The 26,876-nt window shown below is 46.3% G+C and overlaps 1 protein-coding gene across 4 annotated transcripts in view; it reads right to left on the reverse strand.

Moving 5' to 3' along the window:
- The window catches only part of LOC134346961 (neuroligin-1-like), a 424,119-nt gene extending 399,421 nt beyond the window's left edge, over window positions 1-24,698 (reverse strand). For all 4 annotated transcript variants that reach the window (XM_063048865.1, XM_063048864.1, XM_063048863.1 and 1 more), the window contains exon 1: window positions 24,211-24,698. The gene's annotated coding sequence lies outside the window, so the exon portion shown is untranslated. The remainder of the gene's footprint in view (window positions 1-24,210) is intronic.
- Window positions 24,699-26,876: the final 2,178 nt, after the last annotated feature.

Raw genomic sequence — 26,876 nt, forward strand, 5'->3', positions numbered from 1 at the left:
CTAGTCCAGGAGGCTTATCCACCTTTGAGTTTGCCTGGCACTTTTTCCTTTTATAATAGCAATGGCACTCACTCCTGCTACCTGACACTCACAGACTACTGCCACACTGCTAGTGTCTTCCACAGTGAAGGCAGGTACAAAGTACCCATTAAGTTCACCTGCCATTTCTTTGTCCCCCATTACTCCCTCAACAGCATCATTTTCCAGTGGTCTAATATCACCTCTCACCTCCATTTTACTCTTTATATAACTGAAAAAGCTTTCAATATCCTGCTTTATATCATTGGCTATTTTGCACTCATATGTCATCTTTTCCCTTCTCATAGCTTTTTTTTAGTTGCCTTTTGTTGGATTTTAAAAGCTTCCCAATCATCCAATTCCCACTCCCTTTTTGCTGCCTTATATGCCCTTCCGTTGGCTTTTATTCAGTCCTTAATTTCCCTTGTCAGCCATGGTTGCCTACCCCTGCCTTTTGAGAACTTCTTCTCCGGATATATCTTTCCTGCGCCTTGTGAACTATTCCCATCTCTGCTCCACCATCATCAACACCAGTACCCTCCTCCAACTGACCTTATGTAATGCCCTAGTTAAGATTTCTACTGTTATGCTGTAGGTATTTCATTTCAGCAGCTTCTGCAAAAGCATTCTGCTGGTAGAATGTTTTGGTTTCGGCTAAGGATAAGAAGCCCCGCTGTTCAATTTAGGAATATTGTGTCAGCCAGTCAGGATGGTGGAATCGGGAGAAAGTTTGAGAGAGCAAGGCAGAGAGAGGGAGATTTGTGATGGGCAGTAGTCTGGTTCGGAGTTTTTTGGGGGGAGCTGTGGAGAGGACAGGAGGAAAAATAGCTGAGGATGCCGAGGGAAGGAGTGTCCCAGTTGCACAAAGTGCTTTATGCAGATGAATAGCTTCAAGGAGGAAGAGTCAATACTCCAGAGAGAGAGCCCGATTGTTTGAGATGGATCTCCAGTGAAGTTTGGAATGTGGCATGTGCTTTCATGCAGACTGTGTGTCCAGCGCGTGAGTAAAACAACAGCTCCAGGATGATGCTCATTTGCATTTGTTCAATTATAATGGACCCCTTTCATTTTTTTCTCTTTTCTTTTTCCAACTGTTCGATAAAGTTGAAATTTGTAAATATACTTTCTTTATAATTTTATGCATGGTACAATCTGTTATTTATTGCTGACGGACGATTGTGTACGGGCAGTATTTACACAGTATTCGCTCAAATCACGGCTTCTTTACTCAGAACATCACGAGGTTCCTCAGAATCAGGTTTATTATCACTAGCATGTGACGTGAAATTTGTTAACTTAGCAGCAGCAGTTCAATGTAATACATAATCTAGAAGAGAAAAAAAATAACAAAATAAAAATAATAATAATAAATCAATCAATCAATCAATCAATCAATTACAGCATATATATAGATTTAAAAACATGCAAAAAACAGAAATACTGCATATTAAAAAAGTGAGGTAGTGTTCATGGGTTCAATGTCCGTTTAGGAATTGGATAGCAGAGGGGAAGAAGCTGTTCCTGAATCGCTGAGTGTGTGCCTTCAGGCTTCTGTATCTCCTACCTGATGGTAACAGTGAGAAAAGGGCATGCCCTGGGTGCAGGAAGTCCTTAGTAATGGATGGTGCCTTTCTGAGACACTGCTTCCTGAAGATGTCCTGGGTACTTTGTAGGCTAGTGCCCAAGATGGAGCTGACTAGATTTACAATCCTCTGCAGCTTCTTTCGGTCCTGTGCAGTAGCCCCTCCATCCCAGACAGTGATGCAGCCTGTCAGAATGCTCTCCACGGTACAACTATAGAAGTTTTTGAGTGTATTTGTTGACATGCCAAATCTCTTCAAACTCCTAATGAAGTATAGTCGCTGTCTTGCCTTCTTTATAACTACATCAATATGTTGGGACCAGGTTAGATCCTCAGAGATCTTGACACCCAGGAACTTGAAACTGCTCACTCTCTCCACTTCTGATCCCTCTATGAGGATTGGTATGTGTTCCTTCGTCTTACCCTTCCTGAAGTCCACAATCAGCTCTTTCGTCTTAGTAGCATTGAGTGCCAGGTTGTTGCTGTGACACCACTCCACTAGCTGGTATATCTCACTCCTGTACACCCTCTCGTCAACACCTGAGATTCCACCAACAATGGCTGTATCATCAGCAAATTTATAGATGGTATTTGAGCTAAGCCTAGGCACACAGTCATGTGTATACAGAGAGTAGAGCAGTGGGCTAAGCACACACCCTTGAGGTGCACCAGTGTTGATCGTCAGCGAGGAGGATATGTTATCACCAATCCACACAGATTGGGGTCTTCCGGTTAGGAAGTTTAGGACCCAATTGCAGGGGGAGGTACAGAGGCCCAGGCTCAGCAACTTCTCAATCAGGATTGTGGAAATGATGGTCTATAGTCAATGAACAGCATCCTGACATGGGTGTTTGTGTTGTCCAGGTGGTCTAAAGCTGTGTGGAGAGCCATTGAGATTGTGTCTGCCATTGACCTATTGTGGCAATAGGCAAATTGGAATGGGTCCAGGTCCTTGCTGAGGCAGGAGTTCAGTCTAGTCATGAGCAACCTCTCAAAGCATTTCATCACTGTAGATGTGAGTGCTATCAGGCGATAGTCATTAAGGTAGCCCACATTATTCTTCTTCGGCACTGGTATAATTGTTGCCTTTTTGAAGCAAGTGGGAACTTCCACCTATAGCAGTGAGAGGTTGAAAATGTCCTTGAATACTCAAGGACACTAGTTGTATGACACAGGTTTTCAGAGCCTTACCAGGTACTCCATTGGGACCGCCCGCCTTGCGAGGGTTCACTCTCTTTAAAGACAGCCTAACATCGGCCTCTGAGACAGAGATCACAGGGTCATCAGGTGCAGCAGGGATCTTCACAGCTGTAGTTGTGTTCTCCCTTTCAAAGCAGGCATAGAAGGCGTTGAGTTCATCTGCTAGTGAAGCATCGCTGCCATTCATACTACAGGTTTCCCCCACCATCCGAAGGTAGAGCGTTCCTATGAAACGGTTCGTAAGCCGAAAAGTCGTCAGGCGAAGAAGCAATTATCATTTATTTATATGGGAAAATTTTGTGAACGTTCGCAGACCCAAAAATAATCTACCAAATCATGCCAAACAACACATAAAACCTAAAATAACAGTAACATATAGTAAAAGCGGGAATGATATGATAAATACACAGCCTATATAAAGTAGAAATACTTTTCCACAATCATTACTGAACTGTTCTCCGTAGCGAAAATCTCACACAAGCGCCTTCCACAGAAAATCTCACACAAGCGCTGTTGGCAAAAACACAGCGCAAGCGCTCTCCAGTAACCTTTACGCTATGAAGCTGCCAAATCATACCAAATAACACGTAAAAATACACAGCCTATATAAAGTAGAAATAATGTATGTACAGTGTGGTATCACTTACGGGAATCGGGAAGACAGTGCCGAGCACACTGATGGTGGTGTGTTAGACTTGTCGGAGTTTGAGTGGTGCCGTGGCCCCCACCCTCCAGGCCGCTGAGCGATACATTGCCGCGAAGAAAGCAGGGGTCCAGCGGTAGCCAGGAGGTACACAGCACATCTTTAAGAAAAAAGCCAAAACAAACATGCTAATTGTCGGCCCAGATCAGTGCCAATTTCCGATTGCGTCGTCTCTGATCTGGGCCGACAATTACGTGTCGGCGGCACCTAATTAATTAGCATTTTTATTTTGGCTTTTTTCTTGAAGATGTGCTGTGTGCCTCCCGGCTACCGCTGCATTCTCCGCGAATCAGTATCTGTCCGTGGCCTTGGGGTTGGGGTGGTGGGACACTGGGGTGTCATCTCATCACCTGTTTCCATTAGAGCAGGCGGCACATCTTCTTCTATCTCTGCCCACCTCGATGTCGAAGGTCGAGGTTCGTCGTCTGCTGTGGCTGATGTGGAAGGCTTGCTTGACTGCTGAGCCTCGCGCATTTTTCTATCACACAGTTCTTTGTAAGGACTCAAACCATCCTGCAAATATCCCCTAAACCGACGTACCCTTTCAAAATTAAAGTCGTACTTTATCATTACTCATTCGGTTTCAATTGTTATCCTTTTTTCTTCCAATTGCATCAGCTCTTCATCTGTCAGTTCTTGGACATGGGATGCCAAAACCTCTTCAACATCATGTTCGTCAGCTTCCACAAGCCAAACTCACATTGTCCTTACTTCGTTCAGCATGATCAAAACGCTTAATTATGTCTAGTTTTACCGTAAGTGAACACCCTTATGAGCTCTTTCAGGCTTTTCCGATACCATAGAACTCATCTTGCAAATGGTTGCTCACAGGCATGTGTTAAAGCAATGCCGTTCTGAATCCGGGGGAGAGCAGCTGCTCGGGGCACGCACTGCCTTTTATCGCGCGCTGAATATTTTTTTCGTAACAGTGAAAACACCTTGTGAAAGCGAAAACAGGGTACTAATGTAGGTCTTTCGTAACAGTGAGGTTTCGTAAAGCGAACGTTCGAAAAGCGGGGGACACCTGTATTGGGTTTCGCTTTGTAAGAAGAAATGTCTTGCAAACCCTGCCAGAGTTGCCATGCATCCGATGTCACCTTCAACCTCATTCAAAATTGTCTCTTTGCCCTTGAAATAGTCCTCCGCAAATCATACCTGGTTTTCTGGTACAGGCCTGGGTCGCCAGACTTGAATGCCACAGATCTAGCCTACAGCAGATTACGTACCTCCTGATTCATCCACGGCTTTTGGTTTGGGAATGTACAGTAAGTCTTTGTAGGTACACACACATCCACACAGGTTTTAATGAAGTCAGTAACAACTGCAGCATACTCATCAAGGTTCGAAGATGAATCCCTGAATACGGTCCATACCACCGATTCAAACCAGTCCTCTAGGCGCTCCTGTGCTTCCCTTGTCCAAACCTTCTTGGCCCTCACTGCTGGTGCTACAGTCTTCAGTCTCTGCCTGTACTCAGGGAGTAGAAGTATACCCAGATGATCAGACTTCCCGAAGTGAGGGCATGGAATAGCACAGTTGGCATTCTTGATGGTGGTGTAACAGTGGTCCAGTGTGTTGTTTCCTCTGGTATTGCAAGTGATCTGTTGATGGTAATTGCTTTAGTGATTTTTTTCAGACTGGCCTGGTTCAAATCTCCCAAAACGATGGTGAAGGTGTTAGGGTGCGCTGTTTCGTGCATGTTGATCCCATTACTCAGATCATCTAAAGCCTGATTGACATTGGCCTGAGGTGGAATGTAAACTGCTACCAAAATGACCCCGGTGAACTCCCGTGGTAGGTAAAAAGGACAGCACTTAACTGCTAGATATTCCCGGTCTGGTGAGCAGAATTGGGACAGCACTGATGTATTTGTGCACCGAGAAGAGTTGATCATGAGGCATACTCCTCCACCTCTGCTTTTGGTTGAACCCCAAATCATACAGACCACAGACATATATTGTCATACAGACCATAGACGTATATTGTTTATGAAAGGTGGCTTTCTCACCGCTGAGTCCCGCGTCTGTTAGCAGAGCCAGCTACCGAGCCAAGTTTACATACAAGCCCAGTGAGGTCATGGGTTCAATGTCCATTCAGATATCAGATGGCAGAGGGAAAGAAGCTGTTCCTGAATCATTCAGTTTGAGACTTCAGACTCCTGTACCTCTTTCCTGAGGGTAGCAATGAGAACAAGGCTTGATTTGGATGATGAGGGTCATTAATGATGGATGCTGCCTTTTTGAGGCATCACTCCTTGAAGATGTCCTGGATACTACAGAGGCCAGTACCCATGATGAAGCTGACTAAGTCTGCACCTCTCTGCAGCTTACCTCAATCTTGTGATTCTGTGCAGTAGCCGCCCCCTCCCCCACCCACCATTCCAGACGGTGATGCAGCCAGTCAGAATGCTTTCCATGGTACATCTGTAGAAATTTGGGAGTGTCTCTGGTGATGTTACAAAGCTCCTCAAGCTCCAAATGAAATATAGCTGCTGTCATAACTTCCTTGTAGCTGCCTCGACATGTTGGGTATAGGACAGATCCTCATTGATATCCTCGGAGTCATCCCTCAGACTCCTTCACTCCAGGGAAAACAAGTCGAGCCTGGCCATTCTCTCCTTACAACTTCCAATCCGGAGGAAATCACTGATGAGTCTCCTCTGCTCCCTCTCCAGTGCAACCTCATCCTTCTTTTAATCACCATCAGGACCTGTGTCCAAACATCACAGACACAGGGATATTTCAGATTTAGACAATTCCTAGTTGTCTAAAGACCACAAAGTGTAAATAAGGTTCAATTGATAAATTAATTATAAACATTAACATTAATTACAGTGGAGGACTAGGCCTGGTTCTCTCTTGCCTCTTATGGCCAAGCTTGAGACAGCTGGCAAGTCATAAGAGATACTGCAGATTCTGGAAATCCAGAGCAACCCACACAAAAAGTTGTATATCCCTTATTTCATTATAATACCATAACAGGTAGGAGCAGAACAAGCTCCCATACTGTAAAAAGAACTGGTCCCAACACTGCGCAGAACACCATAGCCAACCAGAAAAGGCTCCTTTTATTCCCACTCTTTGCTCCCTGCCAATCAGCCAATGCTCTATCCATGGTTGTATCTTTCCTGTAATACCATGGGCTCTTAATTTGTTAAGCAGACTCATGTGTGGCATTTTGTCAAAGGCCTTCTGAAAACCTAGATACACAGATTCCACCGATTCTCCTGTTTGTTATTTCTTCAAAGAATTCTAATAGGTTTGCCAGGCAAAATTTTCCCTTGAAGAAACCATGATGACTATGGCCTATTTTATCATGTGCCTCCAATTATCCCAAAACCTCATTCTTAACAACTGACTCCTTCATCTTCCCAACCACTGAGATCAGATTAACTAGCCTATAATTTCCCTTCTTCTGCCTCTCTCCCTTCTTGAAGAATGGAGTAACAGTACACCATGCCAGAGTGTATTGATTCTTGAAAGACCTCTTCAATCTCTTCAGGCACCTCTTTCAGAACCCTGGGGTGTAGTCCATCTGGTCCAGGTGACTTAGCTAACTTCAAACCTTTCTATTTCCCAAGTACCTCCTTCCTAGAAATAGCAAATGCACTCATTGCTGGCCTGCCCGCCCCCTGACACTCCCAAACTTCCGGCATACTGCTGGTGCAGGGATTCCCAACAATTTTTATGCCATGAAGCCTTACCATTAATTGAGGAGTCCATGGACCTCAGGTTAGGAGCCCCTGTCAAATGCCTTCCGCACTGAAGACTAATGCAAAATACTTATCTAGTTCATCAGCCATTTCCTTTTCCCCTATTAGTAACTCTCCAGCATCATTTTACAGTGATCCAATGTCTACTCTCGCCTCGCTTGTACTTTTTTTTATATCTGAAAAATCTTTTAACATCCCCTTTGATATTATTGGCTTGCTTACCTTTATTATCTGACACCGGAATTTGAGCAGGAGTTACCTGTAGGGACTCTGCCCATTCATGCTACAAAACACTTCTGGGAAAAGTCAGGAATGTGCCCATTGGAAGAGGAGAGTGTTCGGGGAGAAAGAAGCAATGATCTTAATTAAAATGTGTCATTGATAGTAGATGAGAGGTCAATGTTGGGCTGTGAACAGTGGAGATGCCTTTGTTCTGTTCAATCATGCTGGCAATGGGATCTACACTTGGGTTAATGTCTCTGCAGGGACGCTCCACGCACAACACAGCGCTTTGTCCACACTGCGCCAAGATGTTCCAGTGGCACACCAGGTAGTGTCAGTGCCACAGAGCTCTGGAGTCCTGGCTTCGATCTGGAGTGTAGGAGAGGAGAGAGTGAGTGGGAGAAATGAGGGAAGAAATGTGCGAGAAATGGAGAAAAAGGGAGAAACAGCGATAAAGGGGAGAGTCATAGTCATAGAAATGTACAGCACAGAAACTGGCCCTTCAGCCAATCTAGTCCACTTAAACTACCTACTCCCATCGACCTTCACCGGGACCATAGCCCTCCATACCCCTACCATCCATGTACCTATCCAAACTTCTCTTCATCAATGAAATTGAGCTCACATACACCACTTGTGCAGGCAGCTCATTCCACACACTCACCACCTTCTGAATGAAGAAGTTTCCCCTCATATTTCCCTTAAACTTTTCACCTTTCACCCTTAATCCATGACCTCTATTCGTAGTCCCACCCAACCTCAGTGGAAAAACCCTACTAGCATTTCCCCTATCTATACCCCTCATGATTTTGTATAACTCTATCAAATCTCCCCTCAATCATCTACATTATTAGGAATACAGTCCTAACCTATTCAAACGTTCCTTCTAACTTCGGTCCTCCAGTCCCGGCAACATCTTTGTAAATTTTCTCTGCACTCTTTAAACCTTATTTACATCTTTCCAGTAGGTAGATGACCGAAACTACACACAATACTCCAAATTAGGCCTCACCAATGTCTCATACAACTTCAATACAACCTCCCATCTCTTGTACTCAATACTTTGATTTACGAAGGCCAATGCAGCAAAAACTTTCTTTGCGACCCTATCTACCTGTGACACCACTTTCAATGAGTTCTGGAGCCCTATTCCCAGATCCCTTTGTCCTAGCACACTGCTTAGTGCTATACCGTTCACTGTGTAAGACCTATCCTGATTGATCTTACTGAAATGCAACGCTCTGCACTTGTCTGCATTAAACTCCATCTACCATTTTTCAGCCCATTTTTTCCAGCTGGTCCAAATCCCTCTGCAAGCCTTGATAGTCTTCCTCACTGTCCACTACACCCCCAATCTTAGTGTCATCGCAAATCTGCTGATCCAGTTATCCACATTATCATCCAGATCGTTGATATAGATGTCAAACAACAATGGACCCAGCACCAATCCCTGTGATTCACCATGAGTCACGGGCCTTCAGTCGTAGAGGCAACCATCTACTACCACTCTCATCCCACAAAGCCAATGTCCAATCCAATTTATTACTTCATCCAAGCAAAGGAACCTTCTCAACCAACCTCTCATGTGAGAGAGAAGGGGAGGGTGAAAAGGAAAGGGAAAGAGACACAAAAGAGTGCAGAAGAGAGAAGGAGATAGATTCAGGGAAGAATGAAAAGGAAAGAAGGACAGAGATGAGAAAGGGAGTGCAGAAGAGAGATGTAGAGAAGGAGTATCAATTATGGGAGAAGTAGATACGGTTGAGTGGGCACTAAGGCAGAGGAACTTTCATACAGTGATGAGAGGACGTACTGGAGCAAGATGTATCAGCTAGTTGAGCAGTGCACTAAACATCAGTAAGACCAAAGAAATGATTGTGGACTTCAGAAAGGGTAAGATGAGGGAACACACACCAGTCCTCCCGCAAGAATTAGGAGTGGAAAGAGTGAACAATTTCAAGTTTCTGGGTGTCAATATCTCTGAGGATGTGTCCTGGGCCCAACATATTGACGCAGCTACAAAGAAGGCGCAACAGCGGATATTTTTCATTAGGGGTTTGAGGAGATTTGGTATGTCACCAAAAATACACACAAATTTCTACAGATGTACCATGGAGAGCATTCTAACTGGCATCACAGTCTCGTATTGGGGGCGTGGGGGGAGCTACTGCACAGGATCGAAAGAAGCTGCAGAGAGTTGTAAAGTCAGTCAGCTACATCATGGATACTGGCCTCCGTAGTATCAAGGACATCTTCAAGGAGCGATGCCTCAGAAAGTTGGCATCCATCATTAGCGACCCCCATCACCCAGGACATGCCTTGTTCTCATTGCTACCTAGAAGAAAGAGGTACAGGAGCCTGAAGGCACTCACTCAGCGATTCACGAACAGCTTCTTCCCCTCCGCCATCTGATTTCTGAATGGACATTGAACCCATGAACAATACCTCACACTTTTTTATTTCTATTTTTGTACTGCCTATTTAATTTAATTATTTTACAAACTATCTATCTATCTATATATATATGTGTGTGTGTGTGTGTGTGTGTGTGTGTGTACATTTCATGACATTTGCCAGTGATATTAAGCCTGATTCTGTCGTCCCAACAACATGCGTGGTTATTTGGTAAACTGACCCCCTAGTGTGTGGGTTAGGGGAAGAATCTGGAGGATGGGAGAGATATCGGCAAAGAGGCGAGGATAAAGTTGGGTCGTTGTAAATTGGTGGTGACGGTACAGATACAAGTACAGTGAAGAGCCTGTTCCCATGCAGTGTGACTCTGTCAAAAACTGTGCGAATTAATCCACAGTCCCACCACCCGGTGAGCCAGCAGACACCAAGGAAGCGTACTGCATGTCCTGAGGGTATAAACTTCCTCCAGCCGATGAAATGCAATTTACTTTCCCGGAATGCTCTAGGTTCCTGCTCTGATTTGAAAAGCGAAGCAGTGATCCAGAAGTACTCCTGGGGCCGAGCAGCGGCCGTGGAGGAGAAGAGGATGGGTCAACGTTTCAGTTCGGTGAGCCCTCACTGAGAATGGGAAAGCAAGTGTGTTTGAAGTTGCAGAGAGGGTCAGTTTTCAACCGCACCCAGGTTACCCACTAACCCTGACAACCATGGTCTTCATCCAAACACAGACATTAGTTACAATAAGCCCTAAGACACAGGAGCAGAATTAGGCCATTTGGCCCATTGCGTCTGCTCTGCCATTTCATCACGGCTGATCCATTTTCCCTCTCAGCCCCAGTCTCCTGCCTTCTCCCCATATGCCTTCATGCCCTGACCAATCAAGAATCTATCAACCTCTGCCTTAAATATACCCAATGACTTGGCCTCCATAGCAACCTATGGTGATGATTCCACAGATTCACTCTCTGGCTAAAGAAATTCCTCCTCATCTCTGTTCCAAATGGACATCCCTCTATTCTGAGTCTGTGTCCTTTGGTCCTAGACTCTCCCACCATCGGAAACATCCTCTCCACATCCACTCTATCAAGGCTCTTCAACATTCAATAGGTTTCAATGAGGTCACCTCATCATTCTTTTAAGTTCCAGAGCCATTAAACGTTCTTCCTACGACAAGACTTTGAAACCCGGAATCATTCACATGAGCCACCTTTGAATCTTCGCTAATGTCAGCACATCTTTTCTTAGATAAGGGGCCCAAAACTGCTCTCAATACTCTAAATGAGGCCTCACCAGTGCTTTATGCATTTATATTCTAGTCCACTTGAAATGTGTTTGCTTTCCTCACTACTGACTCAACCTGCAAGTTAACCATTAGAGAATCCTGCACAAGGGCCCCCATGTCACACAATAATAAAGCATGGATACAGGATACAGGCCCAAGTGGTCCATGCTGACCACAGTGCCTACCCAGCTAGCCCAATTTCTTGCTTTCGGCTGATAGCCCTCCGCTCTGTGTACCTGTCATGGTCCAGTCCGTGAAGTCCGTGCTCCAGTTCACGGTCCAGTCCATGGTTCCTTGTTCTGGGGTTTCTGGTTGTGGGCACAAGATTCTCATTTCGGGGCTGAGACATAAATACCTCTGCAAATCAGGGATTCGCTGCTGGACTGTTCTGTTCCCCTCCCTGTCTTTCCCCCCTTGCCTGACTCTCTGCCTGGATACCTCGCCTGACTCTCTGCCTGCTCACCTAGCCTGGATACCCTGCCTCTATCACTGAAGTTTCACCGCCAGAGCAAGACCGGAGCCTTGGTAGGTCAAGTTAAGGAACTGTCTTTAGTTGTGTGGAATCGTCTCACTGTGTCCACGCCTTTGCTAGGTAGGTCCGGCCGTTTGCCGCTACCTAGTGTTGGGAACTGTCTCTGTGTCCTTGCCTTCACTAGGTGGGTCTGGCCGTTTGCCGCCACCTTGTGTTGAGATCCATCTCTTCATGTTCAGGGTTCTGTGTATGAGTCCTGGCCCTATGTCCTGCTCCCAAGGTGTTATGTGTATGAGTCCCGGCTCTATGTCCTGTTCCCAAGGAGGGGTCCCCGGCTCTGTGTTCTGTGTATGAGTTCTGGCTCTATGTCCTGCTCCCAAGGAGGGGTCCCCGGCTCTGTGTTATGTGTATGAGTCCCGGCCCTATGTCCTGTTCCCAAGGAGGGGTCTCGGCTCTGTGTTCTGTGCTCTTGTCTCTTCTAGTCCAAGGTTCCATGATCCTGAAGGCCCTCGTCCAGTCCATGCCTAGTTCAGTCCTATCCGAGTCCTGTCCATGTGCCTTTACCTGTCCTTGTGTCTTGCCCCACCCAGGAGTTCCTCACCCATGCCATGTCCAGTCTTGTAGCCTCGTCTTGTCCTCGCCTAGTTCTGGAGCCCAATCCCGAGTCAAGTCCCAGGTTCTGGGTCCTTGCCCAGTCTCTGGCTTGGAGTCCCCTAGCCTTGAAGTACCCTAGACCCAAGACCCAAGACCCCAAGCGTGTCTCCAAGCCTCAAGTCTCGAGACCCCAAGCCTGTCTCCAAGCCTCAAGACCCCAGCCTCCAGTCCTGCAGTCATATCATGTCCTTGCCTGGTTCTGGGGCCCGAGCCCAAGGAAAGACCCAGGTTCTGGGTCCTTGTCCAGTCTCTGGCTCGGGGTCCAAGCCCAAGTCTGCGTTCTTGTCCCTGCTCCTTGTCTGTATCCTGTCATGTCCCTACTCTAGTCAAGTCCTGTTCCTTGTACTTCAGTGTCTGTGTCTTGCATTTGGGTCCATTCCCAATGCCCTCCACTGTAACAGTACCTGTCCAAGTGCTTTTAAATGACACTATTGTACCTATTTTGACCACTGCCACTGGCAGCTCGTTGCATAGACTCACCCCACCCCCTCACGGGAAAAGCTTACCCCTCAGATCTCTTTTAAATCTCTCCTTTCTCAGCCTCAACCAATGCCACCTCGTTTTGGACTCCCCTACCTCAGGGGAGAAGACTATTCCCCTCCATCATAATTATGTCTATGTAAGGTCTCCCCCCATTCTCCTAAGTTCCAAGCCTGGCCAACCTCTCCCTAACACCTACAGCTGGGGAGAGATTTAGCATGAAAGCAGGCCATTCGGCCTAATGAGTCCATGCTGTCCACCAACCAGGCGTTTCATTCTCCACATATTCCCACTGGATTCTAGCCCTCGCCAACACACCAGGGGGAGCAATTTTCAGTGGCCAGTCAATCCAGTGTTGGGATATAGGAGGAAACAGGCACTTGGGGGAAACCCACCTTATCACACAGAGAACTTACAAAGTCCATATGGACACACGCAATGGTCGTTTGTTCGTGAGGTGCTGTGTTGTATGACATGGGTGATCATGGTCTTTCTACTCTTGCCAAATTTTTCCACAGAAGTGGTTTGCCATTGCCTTCTTCTGGGCAGTGTCTTTACAAGAGGGGTGAGCCCAGCCATTATCAATACTCTTCAGAGATTGTCCGCCTGGTGTCAGTGGTCACATAACCAGGACTTGTGATATTCCCCAGCTGCTCGTACGACCATCCCCCACCTGCTCCCATGGTTTCACGTGACCCTGATCGGTGGGGGGGCTAAGCAGTTGCTACACCTTGCCCAAGGGTGACTGGCAGGCTAGCGGAGGGAAGAAGCATCTTAAACCTCCTTTGGTAGAGACGTATCTGCACCCCGACACCCTACACAGACACACAAAAGCAGGCCTTTCAAACCAAAGAATCTGTGCCAGCCATCAACCATGCCTTTCATTCTTCCCACCTTTCCCTCAACGCGCCCCCTCCATGATTCCACCCTTCACCCACACATGAGGAGCAGCCGATTAATCCATTGACCCCATACGTCGTTGGGAGGTGGGAAGAAACATCCTCCATGTTTACCAGCAATAGTTCCTTTTATGAGGAGAGGTTGAGAAAACTAAGGCTTTCCTCTTTGGAGCGAAAGTGATTGGACGAAGGGTCTCGGCCTGAAACGTCAACTGCGCCTCTTCCTATAGATGCTGCTTGGCCTGCTGCGTTCACCAGCAACTTTGATGTATGTTGCTTGAATTTCCAGCATCTGCAGAATTCCTGTTGTTTAGTGATTGGACATAGTTTTTTTTTCCACAGAGAGTGGGGAGTACTACCAGTGATGGTGGTAGAGGCAGATATAGTACATTAAGGGCATTTAAGATAGGCGAGTGGATAATAGAAACGTGGAGGGGGGATCAGGAGGAAAGAATTAGCACCCATGACTGTGTGCCTAGGCTTAGCTCAAATACCATCTATAAATTTACTAATGATACAACCATTGTTGGTAGAATCTCAGGTAGTGACAAGAGGGTGTACAGGAGTGAGATATGCCAACTAGTGGAGTGGTGCCACAGCAACAACATGGCACTCAACGTAAGTAAGATGAAAGAGCTGACTGTGGACTTCAGGAAGGGTAAGATGAGGGAACACACACCAGTCCTCATAGAAGGATCAGAAGTGGAAAGGGTGAGCAATTTCAAGTTCCTGGCTGTCAATATCTCTGGGGATCTATCCTGGGCCCAATATATCGATGCAGCTATAAAGAAGGCATGACAGTGGCTATATTTCATTAGAAGCTTCAGGAGATTTGGTATGTCACCAAACACACTCGAAAATTTCTACAGGAGTGCCGTGGAGAGCATTCTGACTGGCTGCATCAACATCTGGTGTGGGGGAGGGAGGCACTGTACAGGATTGAAATAAATCATAGAGATTTATAAACTCAGTCAGCTCCATCATGGGCACTGGCCTCCATAGTATCCAGGACATCTTCAAGGAGTGATGCCTCAAAAAGACAGCGTCCATCATTAAGGCCCCCATCACCCAGGACATGCCTTGTTCTCATTGATACCATCAGGAAGGAGGTACAGAAGCCTGAAGACACACACTCAATGATTCAGGAACAGCTTCTTCCCCTCTGCCATCTGATTTCTGAATGGATATTGAATTCATGAACACTACCTCACTACTTTTTTATTTCCATTTTTGCACTACTTATTTAATTTAATTATTTTACTGCAATTCAGCTTTTTTCTGTTATTATTATGCATTGCATTGTACTGCTGCCACAAAGACAACAAATCTCATCACACCTGCCGGTGATATTAAACCTGATTCTGACACACAGCTATGATTGAATGGTGGTACAGGCTCGATGGGCCGAACAGCCTAATTCTGTTCCTACAGTGTGTCTTCTTGGAAATTCCAAAGCAGAGGAAACGTAAGGAGCCGCAGAGAATGGTAGACACATCCCGATACCTCACAGGCACATTCCACCCCGCCATTAGTATCAACGAGAGGCGATGCTTCAGGGAAGCAATATCCAGCTTCAAGTTTCTCCACTGTCTGGACCATGCCATCTTCTCAGAGCTGCTGTCGGGTAGCAGGTACAGAAGCTTGAAGTCCCATACCAACAGCTACTTCCCTTCAACCATTCAGATCCTGAATGAACTGACACAGCCCTAATCACTACCTCAGTGTCGCCACACTATGACTACTTAGTACTACAAAGGACTAATTTTTAAACTCAAAGATTCAAGATTCGAATTACATTTATTATATAAGTATGTTCGCAGTATACAACCCTCAGTTTGCCTTCCCCTCAGACAGCCTCGAAGCAAAGAAACAACAAGGAATGCGTTCAAAGAAAAAAAAATCACCCCAACCCCAACACACGCAAGAAAAACCAAATCAGGCAAATGGCAACAAAATAAAACAAGTGAAAAACATAGAATATAAAACATGAAAATTGAAAATAGTCTACGCATATCCAGTTTAGCTCAGAGTTCATTATCTGCAGGCCGCCCAGATACAAAATCGTTCAAAATAGCAACAAGAGAAATGAGAGACCAGAAATGAGAAACATAACATAAGGTGTACTGCAGAGTCCAAACCTCAAACTGTATCGATTAAACATTGCCTAAGACCCAGACTCAAACTCTAGATTTTCTCCCGTAATTCTGGAATTCATTTGTTTTTTCCCTGTATATGTTGTATGTTTGATCTATGTTGTGTGGCTAATCATGTACGTTCTGTGTCTGATCATGTATGTAGTTTGTCAGATCCTGTGTGCTATGTGTCCAGTCCCATATGTTGTGTGGCTGATCTTATATGTTGTGTGTTTAATCCTGTATCTTGTGTGCTTGATCATATATGTTGTATGTCCAATCCTGTATGTTGTGTGCACGATGCTACGTTGTTTAATCCTGTGTCTTGTGTCTGACCACATATGTAATATGTCTAATCATGTATGTTGTGTATCCGTCCTGTATATTGTAGATGTTTTGTGTCTGAACCTGTATGTTTTTTGTCTAGTCTTGTACGTTGTGTGCCTGATTCTGTATTTTGTATGTCCGATCCTGTATGTTGCATCCCTGATCCTGTATATTGTGTGTGTCTAATCTTGTATGTTATGTGTTTGATCCTGTATGTTGAGTGTCCGACCCTGCATGTTGTATGTCTGATCCTGTATGTTGTGAGTCTGACCCCATATGTTGTCTGTCTGATCCTGTATGTCCTATGACTGACTCTGTATGCTGTATGTCTGATCCTGTACATTGTGTGTTTGATCATGAACATTGCGTGTCTGATCATGTATGTTGTGTGCCAGACTGTGTGTGTCGTATGACTGGTCCTGCATGTTGTGTGTATCATCCTGTGTATTGTGTGCCTCATCCTGTATGTTGTATGTCTGATCTTGTATGTTGTGTGTCTGATCCTGTATGTTGCACGTCTGATCCTGCATGTTGTGTATCTGACCCTGTATGTTGTATGTCTGATCCTGTATGTTGTGTGTTTTGTCATGTATGTTGAATGTCCCACCCTGTATGTTGCATCCCTGATCCTATATGTTCTGTGTATGCTGTCTGTCTGGTCTTGTATGTTGTGAGTATGATCCCATACATTGTATGTCTAATCCATATGTTGTGTGTCTGATCTTCCATGTTCTGTGTCTGATCTTGTATGTTGTGTGTCTGATCCAGAATATTATGGGTCTGATCATGTGTTTCTGACCCTGTATGTTTTTTCTCTGGTCCTGTATGTTGCGTGTCTGATCCCATAGGTTGGGTGTCTGATCTTGTATGTTCAGTGTCTGATCATGTAAGTTGCGTCTCATCCTGTATGTTGTGTGTCTGATTCTGAATGTTGTGGGTCTGATCATGTATGTTGTGGGTCTAATCATGTATGTTGTAGGTCTAATCATGAATGTTGAATGTCTGATCCTGTATGTTGCATCCCTGATCAAGTATGCTGTGCTTCTGATCCAGTATGTAGTGTGCCTAATCATGGATTTTGTGTGTCTGATCCTGTAAGTTTTACATCTGGTCGTGTATGTTGTGTGTCTGATCTTGTATGTTGTATGTCTGACCCTGTATGTTTTATGTCTTTTATATTGTGAGTCTGATCCCATATGTTGTGTGTCTAATCCTGTATCTCATGTGTCAGATCCTGTATTTTCTGTGTCTGAGCTTGTATATTGTGTTCCTGATCCTGTATGTTGTGTGTCTGGTCATGGATGTTGTGTGCTTGATTCTGTATGTTGTATGTCCAATCCTGTATGTTGCATCCCTGATCCTGTATGTTGTGTGTCTGATCCCATATTTTCTGTGTCTGATCATGTATGTAGTGAGTCTGATTCTGTGATGTTGTGTATCTGATCATGTATGTTGTGTGTCATCTTCTATGTTGTATCTGATGTTGTACGTTGTGCATCTGATCCTGTAAGTTGTATGTCTGATCCTGTATGTTGTTTGCTTGATCATGGATATTGTGTGTCTGATCCTGTATGTTTTATGTCTGGTCTTGTAAGTTGTGTGTCTGATCTTGTATGTTGTGTGCCTAATCCTGTGTCCAGTGTGTCTAATCATATATGTAGTATGTCTGATCTTGTATGTTGTGTGTCTAATCCTGTCTGATCATGTAACTTGTGTCTGATCATGTATGTTGTGTGTCTGATCATGAATGTTACATGTCTGATCATGTATGCTGAGCGTCTGATCTTCTATGTTGTATCAGATGGTGTATGTTGTGCATCTGATCCTATATGTTGTATTTCATCTCATGTATGTTGTATGTCATATCATGTATGTTGTGTGTCAGATCATGTACGTTGTGTGTCTGATCCTGTACCTTGTGTGTCTGATCTTGTATGTTGAGTGTCTGATTTTGTATGTGTCTGATCTTGTACGTTATGTGTCTGATCTTGTATGTTCTGTGTCTAATACTGAATGTTGTGTTTGATCACGTATGTTGTGTGTCACATCCCGTATGCTGTGTGACTGATCATTCATGTCTATGCTTGATCATGTTGTGTGTCTGATCTAGTATGTTGTATGTCTGATCCTGTATATTGCATCCCTAGTCCTGTATGTTGTGTGTCTGATCTTGTATGTTGTGTCTGAAACTGAATGTTGTCTGATCCTGAATGTTGTGTCTCATCCTGTATGCTGTGTGTCATATCCTGTATGCTGTGTGTCTGATCTTGTATGTTCTATGCCTGATCAAGTATGTTGTGTGTCTTATCATGGATATTGTGTCTCTGATCCTCCATGTTTTGTCTGGTCTTGTATGTTGTGTGTCTGATCCTGTACGCTGCATACCCAATCATGTATGCTGTCTGTCTGGTCTTGTATATTGTCTCATCCTGTATGTTGTGTGACTGATCCTATATGTTGTGTGTCTGATCCTGTATGTTATGTGTCAGATCTCGTATTTTGTGTGTCTCATCCTCTCCCTTATTTGTCTAATCATAGATGTTGTATGTCTGATCCTGTATGTTGTGTTTCTGACCCTGTATGTTTTTGTCTGGTCTTGTATGTTGTGTGTCTGATCTTGTATGTTCTGTGCCTGATCCTGTATGTTGTATGTCTGATCTTGTCTGTTTTCTGCCTGATCTTGTATGTTCTGTGCCTGATCGTGTATGCTGTGTGTCTGATCTTGAATGTTCTTTGTCTGATCCTGAATGCTAGTGATGCTGCTGCAAGGACATTTTTCATTGTAATCTCTGATGGCATGTACTTGTGCAGATGACAATAATCTTGACTTTTTCTGGCAACATCTTTCATTAAAACCCCTCATCATCCAGGCCATGTGCTCTTCCTGTACAACCATTGGACTGCATGCACAGGAGCCTTGGCTCCCACCTCAGGTTCAGGTAATATTATTACCCTACAACCATCAGGCTCCTGAACCAGTGGGGACAACTTCACTCTTCTCATCACTGAACTCATTCCACAACCTCTAGACTCACTTTCATGGCCTCCACAAGTTCATGTTCTCTAACTAAACATGGGACTGATCTTATTTCATGAGGGCTTTCCACCTACCGTCCCTTCCACCCTACCTCCCTGCCTCACCTCCTCAACCCTCACCAACTCCCTTCTCACTCCCCTTCCCTACTGGGCTCCATGCCCTCAGCTCCATTCAGCATAATCACCAGGACATTCCTGAGTCAAAGTCAAGTTTATTGTCGTCTGCACAAGTACAGTTAGTACAGGAGTGTTGAAAAACCTACTCACAGCACCATCACAGGCACAGAGCGTCAGGGACACAAGAAAAGCATAAATTAAATGTAAGTTACATAAAATTACTAAGGAATGAACAAAATAGAACAAAGACATTTTGGTGCGAAGTGGTCAAAGTGGACACGGTGTTGCTATACTGAGGTAGAGGAGCCTCAGGTCCTCTGAACAACCTACAGACTCACTTTCAAGGACTCATTCCAACTCGTGTTCTCAGTACTAATTTTATTTGCACAGTTTGTCTTCTTTTGCAAATTGGCTTTTTAAAAATGTATTTTATTGAGATGCAGCATGGAATAGGCCCTTCCAGCCCTTCGAGCTGCGCTAAACAGCAATCCCCCCCAAGTTAATCCCAGCCTAATCCTGGGACAATATACCATGACCAAATATGACCGTTACATCATTGGACCGAGGGAGGAAACCTACGCAGCCACAGGGGGAACGTACAAGCTCCTTACATGAGGCAACAGGGACTGAGCCCAGGTCACTAGTACCGTAAGGTGTTGTGCTAACGCCTGTCCATGGTAGATTATTGTCAGTATTTGCCTGCTTATGTATAGTTTTCTTCCAGAAAATTCTACTGTATTTCTTTTTGTCCCTATAAATGCCTGCAAGGAAATGTATCTCAGGGTAGTACAGTATATGGTGATATACACTCAATGGCCATTTTATTAGGTACACCTGTACACCTGCTCATTAATGCAAATATCTAATCAGCCAATCATGTGGCAGCAATTCAATGGATAAAAGCCTGCAGACATGGTCAAGAGGATCGGACCAAACATCAGAATGGGGAAGAAATGTGATCTAAGTGCCCTTGGCTGTGGAATGATTGCTGGTGCCAGGTGGGGTGATTTGAGTAACTCAGAAACACCTGATCTGCTGGAATTTTCACACACCACAGTTTCTACCATTTTACAGACACTGATGTGAAAAGCAAAAAAAAAAATCCAGTATCAATTCTGTGGGTGAAAACACCTTGTCAATGAGAGAGGTCAGAGGAAAATGGCCAGAGTGGTTCAATCCGACAGGAAGATGACAGCAACTCAAATAACCACACAATACAACAGTGGTGTGCAGAAGAGCGTCTCTGAATGCACAACAGGTTGACTCCTGAAGTGGATGGGTTACAGCAGCAGAAGACCACAAACATACACCCAGTGGCCACTTTATTAGGTACAGAAGGCAACTAAAATAGTGGCCACTGGGTGTACGTACTTTGATAATAAATGTACTTTGAAACTATGAATTCCACATCAGGAGGATGGCAGGGCAGCTCCCCGCTCGGTAGCACAGCCGTGATTTTGCTCCCTATTTAAAACAACACATCCAAAGCCACAGCTCCCAACGCGGAGGCGAAGCCGCTGATGCCCGTGACTACACAGCTGCCATTGTGGGCAGTGCTAACTGGCCACGCTCCAGCAGAGCTGCTTTGAGAGGGATGACGCATTCCCGGGAAAGAGTGTGGCATCCGCACAGAGTTAGGAGAGAGGTCTCATCGACAATAAGAACCAGCACAGGCTGAAATTGAGGCAAATTACTCAGAAGCCACTTGAAAAAGAATGTTTGTGACCTTGCGGGATTACTTTGAGGCCGTCATTTTGCCAGCGTTTTATACAACATCACCCACCTCATCAGATATATCACACCAGAACTGAGGCGGGTGGGACAGGAACAGTGCGGAACAGGACCGAAGGGCAAAGGGGTGTGAGGGATTGGGGGCACAACACCGGGTCAATGTTGTATAGGAGGCTCAGACACTCCAGGTAATCCTGGCGTCCAGGATCACCGAGTGTGAAGCACCAAGGAAGTGAAGGTGGGAACGACGAGGGGAGGGTGGGGAAGAGCAGAGGCAAGAGTGGAAGGAGAGCAAGGAGGAGATGGGAGAGGGGGGAATAGGGGGTGAGAGGGAGAAGGAGAGGAAGGGAGAGAGATGGAGAAGACGGGGAGGGGAGAGAAGGGGAGATGTGGGAGAAGGGGCAGAGGGGGAGAAGGGGGAGAGATGGGGAGAGCGAGACAGAGGGGAAAGGAGAGAGGGCAGAGGGAGGAGGGAGGGAGGGGGGAAAGAAGGAGAGAAGAGGACGAGAGGGAGAGAAGGAGTAAAAGATGGGGAGAGAGGGAGAGAGTGGGAAAGTGAGCAAGGGGGGAGAGTAGGAGAGGGAGAAAGGGGGAGAGGGGGAAGAAGTAGGAGAAGGAGGGATAGGGGTCGGAGAGGAGTGCGACGGGTAGGAGGGGGTAGAGGGCGAGTGGGGAGAGATAGAGAGAGGGGGATGAGGGGGAGAGAGGGAGAGAAGGGGAGGGGGGAGAGAATTGAGAGGAGGGAGAAGAGGAAAGGGCAGTGGACAGGTGTGGAGGGATGAGTGGGGCAAGAGAGAGGGGGTTAAGAGAGGGGTTGAAGGGGAATGGGATGGCAGAGGGGTGAGGGGAGAGAGAGAATCGGAAGGATGGAGATGATGACATTTGACAGGAAACAGGAATTAGTGGGAGGGGATTGAGGGGTTTGATTAGGGAAGTATGCTGAGTGAAGGGGAGATGAGCATTCAGAGATACAGATGAGGGCATTCAATGAGGGAGTGTTGGGAGATGGAGTGGGAGTGGGAAGATGAGGGGGACAGGAATAAGGAAGGGACAGAGAAAGTCCAAGGGTTGGTGAGCAAGTGAAGAGGGAAGTGAGTGAGTGACGGAGGAGGGAGTCAACTCAGAGTGGAGGGAATGGTAGAGAAGCTGGAATGAGAGAGGTAGGGAGGCAGGGAGTGACAGGAGGGAAGGGAGTGAGAGTAAAGGATAGAGGATGAGAGAGGGGAGAGGGGAGAGATGGAGAGGAGGGTGGAATTCTGGAGAGGAGATATGAAGGAATGAGGTTTATGAGCGAAGGCTGGTGAGAGGGTGGAGAGGAGAGAGTGTGAGAAGATAGAGAGATATATCAGGAGATGGATAGCAGGTGACAACAGAAGACAAGGGGAGTGAGAGAGGGGTGGTGAAAGCAGCAATGGAGATCTGGTAAATGTGTGGAGGAGAAGGGATAGAAGCAGAAAGAAGAGGGGAAAGAAGGTAGAGAGTTTTGGGGAGATGAAGAAAGGTTTGGAGATTGGAAAAGAGGAATTGGGGAATGAAGGCTTATGAAAGAGGGATGGTGAAAGCAGAAATGGAGGTGTGGTGAGTGAGCGAGGAGAAGGGAGAGGAGCAGAGAGGAGGGGGGAAAGATGGTAGAGAGTTTCGGGCAGATGGAGAGGGGTTTGGAGATATGGAGAAGAGGAATTAAAGAGGGATGGTGAAAGCAGAAATGGAGGTGTGGTGAGTGAGCGAGGAGAAGGGAGAGAAGCAGAGAGGAGAGGGGAAGATGATAGAGAGAATCAGGGAGATGGAGATATGGAGAAGAGAAATTGGGAAATGAGAGAGATATGGTGAAAGCAGGAATAGAGGTGTGGTGAGTGAGTGGAAGTGAGGGAGTGCGGAGTGAAATGGGGACAGGGAAGCAATGAGGGTGGGGCAGGAGGAAGTGGGTGGTGAGCACCAGCACTGGAAGGAATGGAGGGGTGAGGTTGGGAAGCTGGGGATGGAGGGGTGAGGTTGGGAAGTTGGGGATGGAGGGGTGAGGTTGGGAAGTTGGGGATGGAGGGGTGAGATTGGGAAGTTGGGAATGGAAGGGTGAGGTTGGGAAGTTGGGAATGGAGGGGTGAGGTTGGGAAGTTGGGGATGAGCAGGAGCGAGGTGGGCTGAGGGGGAGGGGGGAGGCCAGAAATAGGGATGTAGTGGAAGCAGTGGGGAAGAGGAGGAGAGTGGAGGCTGGATGTGGGGAGGGGGGCAGATGGGGATTGAAAGGAGGTGGGTAGTAGCGGGAGGGAGGGGGTTAGAGCAGAGGGGGCATTGAGGGAAGAGGAGAGGACAGAATGGGGAGCAGGAGATAGGAGGCAATGAGGGAGATGGATGGGGAGGATATGAGGGAGGGAGGGTTAATTGGGAAGAAGGAGCTTATGGGGGAGATTGAGGGAGGGCAGAGGGAATGGGAGAGGGACGGGAAGGGAGGGGAAGAAAGAGGGGGACAGGGATTGGGAGAGAGAGGGGTAGGGAGGGAGAGGAGAGAGAGAGAGAGGGAGGGAGGAAGAGGGAGAGAAAGAGTGGGAGGGGAGAGGGAGTGAGAAAGAGAGGGGAGGGAAAGAGAGAGAGTGGGAGAGAGAGGGAGAGGAGGAAAGAGAGGGCAGGAAGAGAGGGAGGGAGAGTGGGAGGGAAAGAAAGTGGAGAAGAGAGGGAGGGACAGTGAGGGAGAGAAAGAGGCAGGGGTAGAGAGAGAGGAGAGAGTGAGGGAGGGGTAGAGAGAGTGAGGGAGAGAGAGGGAGGGAGAGAGAGGGAGAGAAAGAGCGAGGGGCGAGGAGAGAGGAGGAAGCGGGAGAGAGAAAGGGACGATGGAGAGTGGGGAAGAAGGACGGGAAAAGAGGGAGGGGGCAGTATGAGGCAAGTAGCCGGACTGGACGACAGTGGCGATGGGGAGAGAGAGGAGAAGGAAAGAGGGGCGAGAGGGAAGGAGAGGGGGCAGAGATGGATGGAGAGAGGGTGGAGAGATGGCGAAGGGGAGAGGGATGGAGAGCGAGTATAACACAACACCGGCAGAGAGGTGGGTTCTAGCGAGGGCTGGACCGGCGGCTCTGGGAGAAACGGGTGGACAGGTTGTGGGTGAAGAGACGCAGACATGTTCAGCAAAAATGGTGGAAGATAAATCGAGAGAAGGTTAATACACACACACACACACACAAATGAGGTCTGGCATTCAAGCCGAAACCATCCCCAGCGCCTCTACATCGAGATGCAAGCTCTTACCTCGAATTCCTTCGGATCCCCTCTCTCTCTCCCTGCGCGAAATCCTCCGACGGGTCCCACCGACAGGGAAGGTCGCTGGCGATTCAGCTACAGATCGGCATCTGGGGAGACGTACCCATCTCCTTCCTCTGTCTCTCCCCCTCTAAAACCGTGGTCCACCTCTCCCCGTTAGCCTACAGACGACCAGATCCCTCCTGGGTGTTAAGAATGTCGATCCAAAAGCATCGGATTAATTTCACGCAGACGTACTCCTGGCGAAATAATTTTTTGCATCTTATCCGGACTGTGTCTTCTGATGCCCCCCGTAGTTGATTTTTTTGTAGGTGTGTGTGTGTGTGTGTGTGTTGGAAATTAAACGCGGGTATTTGCGTGGATTCATCCAGATGAGGCTTTGGGAGGGGTAGATTTAAGAGACTGCCTCCAGATCCATATCCCGCAATCCACAATCGGATGTCTGCGCGTCTCTCTCCTCCACATCTGGATCAGAGACACTGAAGGCAGTCAGTTTCCACAGTAAGACAGTCTGCATCAAACTGACGTCAGGCCAACTTCCCTTAAAGCAACAACGACCCTCGCAGAGGCTCCAAGCCACTTGTGGAAATTCTACCGCCATTTAAAGCGAGACTGAGAGGGAGCACAGCTCTAAATCTCAGAAAACGGGTTTCCTGGTCCCATTTTTCCGTCTCATCCCGCTCTGAACCCATCCGTCGACACCCACTGACAATGCCCGCATTTCCACCCGCTAACCTCGCCCATGGATTCTACTCCGCACCCACGGGCGAGGGAGCTGGGGGCAATTTACAATCCACCTGGGTGCAGAGGATGTCTCCTGTAGCGTGGAGGAGTTTAAGACCAGATGACACATGGAAAAGTGTGTCTGTTGTGTCTGTGTGTATGTGTGTGTGAATCTTCATGTGTGTGTGTAATTGCATTTGTGTTTATGTTTGTGTCTGTGTCTGTGTATGTGTGTGTGTGCCTGTGTTAATGAGGATGTGGGTCTGTGTGTGTGACACTGTGCATTTGTTTGTGAGTCTGTGTGAGTGTGTATCTGTGTGTGTTTCTGTGTCTGTGTGTATCTTTTTTTACTGGTTGTCTGTGTGTGTCTGTGTTTGTGTGTATGTGTCTCTGTGTGCATGTTTGTGTGTATGTGTGTGTGTGTCTGTGCTATCTGTTTGCATGTATATGCACGTGTGTGTCTGTGTTTATGCGTGTGTATCTTTTTGTGTGGGTCTGTGTGTGTGTGCATATCTGTGTGTGTGAGTGAGTGTGTGGGTGCATTTATTTGTGTCTGTGTGTCTGTTTGTCTCTGTGTCTGTGTGTGCTTGTTTGTGACTGTCTCTTTATGTGTTTGTGTGTCTGTGTATGCGTGTATCGATGTTTATGTGTGTGTGTGTTTGTTCACCTGTGTGTGCATGTAAGTGTGTGCCTGTGTAAATAGGCATATGTGTATTTTCACATGTGTGTGGGTGTGTTGTAAAAACACAGAGACACATACACACACAGATATCAACACACCAACACACACAGATACTCATACATATACACATACAGACAAGCACAAACAGACACACACTCACAGACAGACATGCACACACAGAGACACACACTCAAAGACACACACACACACACACACACACACACGCACACACACACACACACACACACACACACACACAAGCATAGGCACACACACTCTGGCACACAGACTCATGCACACATACACATAAACACACAAACAGATAAACCCACACATACACACACACAAATAAAACACAAATGCAAGGTCACATACTCAGACAAACATAGACGCATACACACATAAACAGAGATTCACACATATACACACACACATACATGCATGCATACACACTGACAAACACACACACAATACACAAGCAAACAGACAGTCTCACACAAAAAGAGACACACACATAAACACAGAAATGCACACATATATATGTACACACATACAACAGACACACACACACATGCACACACAAATGCACAGACTCATTAATACACATACAAATATACAGACACATGTGCATACACTGACATAAACACAACATAGACACAAACACACACACGTACACACATGCATGCAAACAGACACACACTCACACAGATAGAAACACACGCATGCAAACATAGACACAGACACGCAAACAGATAGCAACACACACAGGCACGCATATGCAGTCATGCACACACTGATGCACACACACACACACACACACACACACAGCGACACACACAAAGAGATACACACAGACAGACACACGCATACAAATGCAGGCACATACACACACAAACACACAGACAGAAACACACATACAGACACATGCATACATTAACACAGACACACACACACACACACACACACATTACAGAAAAAAAAAATACAGACACACACATATACAAAGAAACACAACACAGGCACAAACACACGCACACATACATCCACACACACCCACACAAAGACACACACACATACACAGACACAATAACACATGCACACACACATGCAGATGCACAGGCACATGCACACACACACACACACACACACACGCACAAAGAGACACACACATACACAGACACACACACATATAGGCATACGTACATGCACATACACACAAATACAGACAGACACACACACACACAAACAC

This window comes from Mobula hypostoma, chromosome 5 (genome assembly GCF_963921235.1).
Source record: "Mobula hypostoma chromosome 5, sMobHyp1.1, whole genome shotgun sequence".
In the NCBI taxonomy this organism is placed as follows: domain Eukaryota; kingdom Metazoa; phylum Chordata; class Chondrichthyes; order Myliobatiformes; family Myliobatidae; genus Mobula; species Mobula hypostoma.